Here is an 8,115-nt window from a genome sequence, read left to right as displayed (position 1 = left end):
TTAAATTATTTAAGAGATAATAGATAAACTTTATATATATTAAATGGCTTAGGATTTAAGATTTACTTGAAATTTGTTAAATGATGAAATTTTATACAATCAATTAATGCTTTTATATTTAAAAATATTTAATCTAAACCATTTGACGATAAAATATATAAAAATTTCAAATTTTATCAAATTTTTTTAATATTACTTAAATTTTTAAAAATATTTATTTAAAATTGATATAAAAGATATAATAATTTAATATAAAATTATAAAAAAATCAAGCATTAGCTGCATTTTTATATGAAAAATTAATTTATTTCAAGCAAAAGGGTGCTATTTTGATATAAACGCCACTAATTTTCAGTTTTGACTGAAAAGACGATGTTTTATTTCTTTCCCCCCAACTCCCTTTTCTTTCTCAGCCATTCTCAGCCTGTACTTCTTTTTCTCTCCCCCGATTCCCTTTTCTTTCTCAGCCTTTCTCAACATGTTCTTCTATTTTATACCCGAAAAAATCGTTTAGTCTCTCATTTTTGTTTTTTAATATGTAAAATGGAGAAAAAAAAATCCAAATAGATGGTCAAAAGTGCGGGAAAAAGAAAATTGGGTGTTGTTGCAGAGGACCGGGAAAATCCCAAAAATGTCTAATTTTTAAGGTGCAAAGAGAATTAGGGATTAGGGTTTGAATCAAAAGGGAAATGGAGGAAGAGAAGGGAACAAAAGGAAGCAAAAACCTAAGCCTGAATGGTAAAGAAGAGAAAATAAATCTGAGTGGTCAAGTTCATAATCTTCCATGCTGCATCAAATTCAATGGCCCTTGCATTGTTTCTCAGTACTTCAAACCCAAACTTAAGGTAACTTTTTCTCCTAATTTTTTTTTATAATTAAATATCATGCAAAGGTAAATTTGTGATTTTCCCCCTTTTTCTTTTTGGGTTTTATGATAAGTAGGGATGGAGATTGATGGGTTAGCAGTAGAGGAAGTGCATTTTAGAGGAAGGAAGCTTCAAGGACTACTATTTCTCTTCCAAATGGCTGGAGGGGGTTTAATGGATTTTTGCAAGTTTGATTTTGTTGGAAAGATGATTTCTTCTCCTTGATGTTTGTTGACTGAAACTCTGAGTTGTAGTTGTGTGTTAGGAATGTTGTTGGTCTAAGCTTGTGAAATTGAAACTATTAACATTTTGTTGATAAGATGTTTTCTAGCCCATTGAATCTAAGGAAAAAATGGTGTAAGAAAAGGAAAATAGTTTGGAAATTTTATATGCTTCTCTGTTTACAGGGAAAATATTATCCAGAAAACAATGTGCAAGATTGTATTGTGTTGATTATTAGATTTTAGGAAGTTTCGTAGGCATCATGCTCTAAATTTAATATTATTAACAGACATTTGATATAGTTTTAGCTTACCATTTCCTCTTTTTTTCTTCTTCATTGTCTTGGTTAAAAAAACTATTTTTGTTTAGGTTTCCACAATTCGGTTCACTATTCTTCCTGAAGAGTTTTCATGTCTTTAATCTAGCTAAGCTTCTCATTTCTAGGGGGTTTGTAGGATGTCTGTTTACTGAAGTTAGCACCAATTTGATTCAATCATACATTTTTGTTTTCTTTTATGTAAATTTGTTGGTTTTACTATTTCTGGTTGCTCTTGCAGGCTTTGTTCCTGCGAAGAACAACTCTGGAAAGAGGAAAGCTTGTGATGTATCTGAAGGAAACTCAAACGATTGGGAAATGAAAGCCAAATTTGATAAATTGACATATTGGAATCATGATACCCCTCCTTCAAAAGATGATCCCTTCTTGCATTCTTTCCATTGGTTTACTATTGCAGAAGCTGTAAGTTTCTCCATCATTTATTGCTTAAAGGTGCTAAAATATTCATCGATACTGATTACTTAGGGCCTAATTATTGATGTTACATTCATTGGTTTATAGCCATTGGACAAAGGCGAGAGAATGTATTTAGTCTAAAAGTAGTTTAGTCCATTCAAAACTATCCCATTGTTGGTTAAGTTAGCTATGGTTTTGGTTCGAGTTTGAGGTATTTATTGATGGTGTAGTAAATCCAGATGGTGTAGTAAATCCAATGAAATTATGAGTATGCAAGTTATAATCCTATTGCCTTTGATATTGCATATCACGTCTGTGAGATGGCTGCCGATTATACACAGAAACACCCCATGTTATGGATTATAGCAAATATCCAAGTGAACCTTTTGGATCTCATTTTTTTTTCTTTTGGATCTTTCTTTTGATTTTTTACCTGTCAGTTGTTAGCTACTTATTATAGTGCCTGAAATGATGTCAAAAGGTATGCTTCTTTTATTTTCTTTTTAATATTAAATTTTATCCCTAAATTTAAACTTGAAACCAGGTAACCTAATGAAATTTTACGCTCTTTTTGGTTGTGGAGATATATAGTTGTTTGATGGGTGTATATGTTGCTTTCTGCCAGGTATGTTGGCGTGGGTGATTCAGAAGAAGTTCAACTCTTTTACTACTTTGTGAAGTCGGAGGGGAAACCTGAAGACAACCCTCTTTTGATTTGGTTGACTGGTGGCCCTGGCTGCTCTGCCTTCTCTGGTCTTGTTTTCGAAATTGGTAATCCCACCCATATTCCACTTTACTTAATTACATGTTCTTTTCTTAAAGAAAAAGGGACACTTCCGATTGCAAACCTAAATTTTTTCCCCTAAAGACCAGATGCTTCATATCTAAGAACCCAAGAATGAATGGAATTTTATTTGATGGACTATCTAACTGTGATGCACAATGATTGTTCAAGTGTCAGATTTGTGTTTAAGTGTCAATTTTTTAAAACATGTTAAAAAATTATAAAAAAATTAATTATCAACTAGAAATAAAATTAGACACTATCAAAATATAGTATATCGAAATATGCTTAAACACGTCAAAAAAATTGATTCTTTCCAAAATCAATAATCAACAATGACTAATTTAGGTCTAATGAAGATTTAAAAGTTAATTTCTTTTTAATTTAAAAGTTGTTTGCATGTTAACCTTTGTTTTGATGAGTAGTAATTTTACATTTATATTAATGTGTCTGAAATTTTCAAAATTATCAACAAATAACATGTATCAAATTTGTTTCTAAAGTCAGATCTTAGAGGATAAGTTGATATCCGAATAGGATCATCAAATTGAAATGAGCGTTGCAGGTCCATTGAAATTCAAGGTTGACGTGTACAATGGAAGCTTGCCTACGTTGGTTTACAACCCATACGCATGGACAAAGTTGATCAAATCATATCATCTACTCAACCAGATCATTTTTGTTGTGGTTTTTGTTTTAAGATTGCTAATAACGAAACTTGAACAATGATGATATATTTTCAGGTGTCAAACATCATATTTATAGATTCACCAGTAGGCACAGGTTTCTCCTATGCTAGAAACAATCGCGCTGCACAAACCGGTGACTTGAAACAAGTTCACCATCTCCATCAATTTCTTCGTAAGGTCAGCTTTCTTCAGTTCAGCTACCGTTAATTTAAAGTAGATAATCAGTGTTACATGTGTATGTAAATGTAATCATTTATCTGAAATAAAAGGTTTCAAATTTGAATACGGTGGCTGATGGCTCATCCAGACTTCATTGCGTCTATATACTAACAAGATTGAAATAATATGGTTTTCATAGCTTAAATCATTGGAATATACTTGACAATGTTTTTTCTATATTGCTTTTAAGGATACATATTGCTCTAGCTTACTTCATGTTCTTTTGTTGTAGACTGGTGTGAACAAGCTTGTTGATTTGGTTGGAGTCACTCTTGGACCAAAAGGCATGAATGTCACTTTTGCACTTTTGAATCTAACATGATTAGTAATGGAACACTTTCTTGTTCTTTATATTTTGCATGCTAATATGTCGGGTTCGTTGATTATGTCAGGATGCGGCTACTAAAGCAGATGTTGAAGGGAAACCGAATAAGGTATCAAGTCTCCATCGTAGCAACGATGAACCTATTTAGAGTAGAATTCTTATTTTCGTTGTTGATTAATTATTGAAAAATCCTTAAGATCTTGGTGATATATAAGATTTGCATTTTACATTTCAGTGTAACAATTTTGAACATCATTTTTTAGTGAAAGGAAGAAAGTTGGTATTTACTGTTTACTGTTTTTTATTGGTAGAAAAATTTTCAACTGAATTTTATTTAAACTGTCGTAATAAATTGAATTTCAACACATTATTTATAAGACTAATTTCATGGGGAGCACTATAGTTGATATTACTATAAGAACAAAAAATAAAGGTAAACGATGAAGAAAAATCACTGGAACTACAAATTATGAGGAATACCAAATGTGAAACATGAAGGAACGATAAAAAGCAAAGAAGCAATTGGATAGTGGTGGATATCCCACTTCAAACAGCAAAGAAAATCGTGGTGTTTTTTCACAAATGCTGCCAAAGAATATAACTTTTAGAGCTAAAGGTCATGTTCTTTTAGTGGCATTTGTAGGAAAAACACCGCTAAAGGTCATGTTCTTTAACGGCGTTTGTGGGAAAAACGTCGCTAAATGTCATATTTTTAGCGGCGTTTGTGAAAAAAGTACCATTAAAGGCCATGTTCTTTAGCGACGTTTCTTCACATAAACGCAGCAAAATTTAGCGGCGTTTTTTACGACGCTTTAATAAGCGTCGCAAATTATTTTACCAACGTTTACCTAAAAAAAGGTCGCTAAAAACTTGTTTTGCTGTAGTGTTGCTAAGCTATAAAGCTTACTCTGTTTTTTTTTTTATGTTTTATAGAGGCTCGTTGCTCGCTTGTTTCAGACGATCGGAGTTGCACGTCACACTATCCAATTTTCGATTGGTATTTTGAACTTGTGAATTTATGTAAATATGGCATGTATAGGCTAGTTTGATAGAAGTAGTTATGTTTTGGTATCATGATTTGAGAATGATTTTGTATATAAGTTAAGTCATGTGATTTGGCTTATTTTGGTATCATGTTTTGATTGCATATATGTACTTAAAGATGGTATGTTTTGGTATGGTAATGTTTGAATGAAAATATGCAAGTGAGGTATTGAAATGAATTTGATAGATGAATGGATTATACATGAAGATGGATAGGTATTTGGATATGAATTTGCTATGTTTTGATATGTTAAATATTGTGTAATGAAATGGTTATTTTGGTTGTCAATTGGGTTGCGTAATTGTGGTCAAACATGATTGTAAATGCTTGTGTTTTAGGGTGGCAATATGGCTTTGCAAATGGCCTATTTTTGTCCACACGGGCAGAGATACGGGCGTGTGACTCAGCCGTGTGCGACACACGGTTAAGTTACACGGTCGTGCGTCCCCTAAGGTACCCTACAAATTAAGTCATTATACCCTATAGGTTTGACATAGCTTATACACGCGGGCGTGTCTATTGGCCGTGTGTGTCACACGGATTCACACACGGGCGTGTGATTGACCTGTGACATATGTCAGTATACCCCCTAAATGGCACATGGCCTAGTACACAGGCATACGAGGCCATTTCGAAGGGGACATGGGCTAGACACACTGGCGTGTGGTTGGCCGTGTGACCCAAGTCAGTATCCTCTCCAGTTTTCACAAGGTCTGGAACATAGGCGTGCCCTCGGCCGTGTGACACAAATCAGTATGTATGCTCTATTTCCACACGGTCTAAGACACGGGCTTGTCTATTAGTCGTGTGAGGCACACGGCCTGTTCACACGGGTTTGTGATATTTGAAATGTTGAAAATTTTATAAGTTTCTGAAATTTTATATGTTATCAATTTAGTTTCGAATGCATGATTAAGGCTTTGTATGCTTGATTTAAGTATATAATGAATGTGAATGAGTGATGTTTACTAAAATGTAGTGTTATTTGATAAATTATCGTTCTGAATTGAATTATAAGTCCGGTAATGCCTCTTAACTTATTCCGACAACGGTTAAGGGTTAGGAGTGTTACAACAACACTTTGGTGTTGCAACGTTGTCCTCAGGCAACTTGACTTTTCATCTACAGGGGTTTTGTTTGGTGTTACGACATCATTGGCCTAATCTTGCAACCTCAAGTGTTGGTGTCGTGACCTTGAAGGCAGCCCACTTGATCATGCCATTTGGTGAAGTCTAACTCCTTAGTTGATGGAAAAAAACATTAGTGTCGTCAACATCTGGGTGTCGCGACTTTGACTCTAGTTCAAGTTCTTCTTCTCATTCTTGCATCAACTAAGTGTCTAAAATAGGCTCAAGCCAAAGATTAAGTCCTTAATGACATATACTTGACTTCGACTCTAGTTCAAGTTCCTCTCCTTTGACTAACATTAATGGAAGCATTAAAATTCAAAGTTGATAAACTAGGTCTTTGCTACAATTGTCTGACCTAGCAACTCCTTTGCTAATTTCGAACAAACTCTGGCTCACTTGTCAATGGCCCACTGAGCCAATCCCACGTGAAGGATCATTAAAACCTTTTGCTCTTTTATAAACTATATTTTTAGGAAAGCATAAACATCTAACGTAAACTTTCGGTTGCTTATTAGATGAATTTTGAATTTTGAATATCCTAATTGTGCTAATTAGAGTTCAATAGGGATAGGACTCTACCTTCTTGCCTCTATTGTATTCGTTGTTTTCGAAGCTGCCAATAAGCCTCTGCCCAAATTTTCTTCGGCCATTCTTTGATTAGACTTTTTGTTGTTGAAGAAAAAATGTTAGAATAACATTTCAAAATACCCTAATCAAAATATATTGCCAATGCAATTTTCGAAATAATCAATTGGGTAAAGTAAAAAAATAGTGACCGAACTATGGTTTTAATTCTATTTTGGTCACTCAACTATTAATTTTTTTTCATTTAGCCACTAAACCTTTTGAAATTAAATATTTTAGTCACTTACTGGTTAGTGTCGTTAAATGAATGATGGAAAATTGATGTGGGATTTTTTTATTTATCTAATAAAAAATTTAGCCCTCCAATGTTTACAGATTGTATTAATTTGATCTTAATATAAAAAGTTAAACAAATTTAGCTCTCAATGTTTATAAAATTTATCATTTTAGTTCAAATTCTTAAAAATCAATAAATTTAACCATCAACATTTATAAAATTTTTCATTTTAATTCTAATTATAAAAATTTCAAAAAAAAAATATTTTTTAGCCTTTTAGCTCCCCCTTTGATTTTTTGGGGTGAGCTAAAATCAAAATCTAAGCAGGAAGTGAGTCATCAAGGAACAAATCCATTCATATATCTTCTTCTATGAGTTAAGGTAATTTCACCAATTTTAGTTTTTGTTGTTGTTTTTTTTTTTTTTACTTCAAGTGTTGTATGCATTTGACTCTTTTTTTTTTTTTAATCTCACTCTTGATTTGTTTTAGTTCATTTTTAATTATTCTTTGAAACTTTTTCTTTTTTATATAATTTTTAAGTACTATATGTTAACTAACATCTTTGAGGTCAAGGCGATACTACAACCATAGATTTGTTTGTGGTGGTGTTGTACCATCCCACATTCATTCCCCGGCTAGCTGGGACTTATTTATGTTTGAATTAGGAAAAAAAATAAAAAAAAATGTCTCATTAGGTTTATGTTTGTTAGCTTTAAAGGTTTTAAGTGGTGCTAAAAATCAAAAGATGAGTTAAAAGGGTTAAAAATAATTTTTTAAAAATATGTTTTTACTTTTTAATTTTAGAATTAGAATTAATTTGATAAATTTTATAAATGTTGAGGGCTAAATTTATAGAATTTTTAGAATTCAATTAAAATTACAAATTTTGTAAACATTGAGGGCTAAGTTTATTGAATTTTTATATTTAGGATCAAATTGATATAATATGTAAATATTATTGGGCTACATTTATTATTAGACCAATAGAAAATACCCCCATCAGCTTTTCGTCACTCATCTAATAGTAACTGATAGAGTGAGATTAAAATATTTAATTTCGAAAAATTTAGTGATTAAATAAAAAAATTAATAATTAGATGACCAAAATAGAACAGAAAGCACAACTGAATGATTATTTTTGTAGTTTACCCTAATCAATTTAATAAATTTTGACAAAAAATAAAAAGGAATTGTGATAATCTAGGCCATTGAATCAAGCAAATCTTGTTCATTACAGTC

General features: G+C 32.1%; 1 long non-coding RNA gene across 1 annotated transcript; it reads left to right on the top strand.

Moving 5' to 3' along the window:
* Window positions 1–322: 322 nt before the first annotated feature.
* Window positions 323–3,799, top strand: LOC108461163 (uncharacterized). The gene is made up of 6 exons (XR_001867709.2): window positions 323–845; window positions 943–1,092; window positions 1,646–1,827; window positions 2,447–2,592; window positions 3,349–3,471; window positions 3,746–3,799. It is a non-coding gene; the product is annotated as an uncharacterized LOC108461163 (long non-coding RNA).
* The last annotated feature ends 4,316 nt before the right edge of the window (window positions 3,800–8,115 follow it).

This window comes from Gossypium arboreum, chromosome 13 (genome assembly GCF_025698485.1).
Source record: "Gossypium arboreum isolate Shixiya-1 chromosome 13, ASM2569848v2, whole genome shotgun sequence".
In the NCBI taxonomy this organism is placed as follows: domain Eukaryota; kingdom Viridiplantae; phylum Streptophyta; class Magnoliopsida; order Malvales; family Malvaceae; genus Gossypium; species Gossypium arboreum.
Note: the sequence above shows the minus strand (reverse complement) of the source record. Positions and strands in the feature narration are given on the sequence as shown.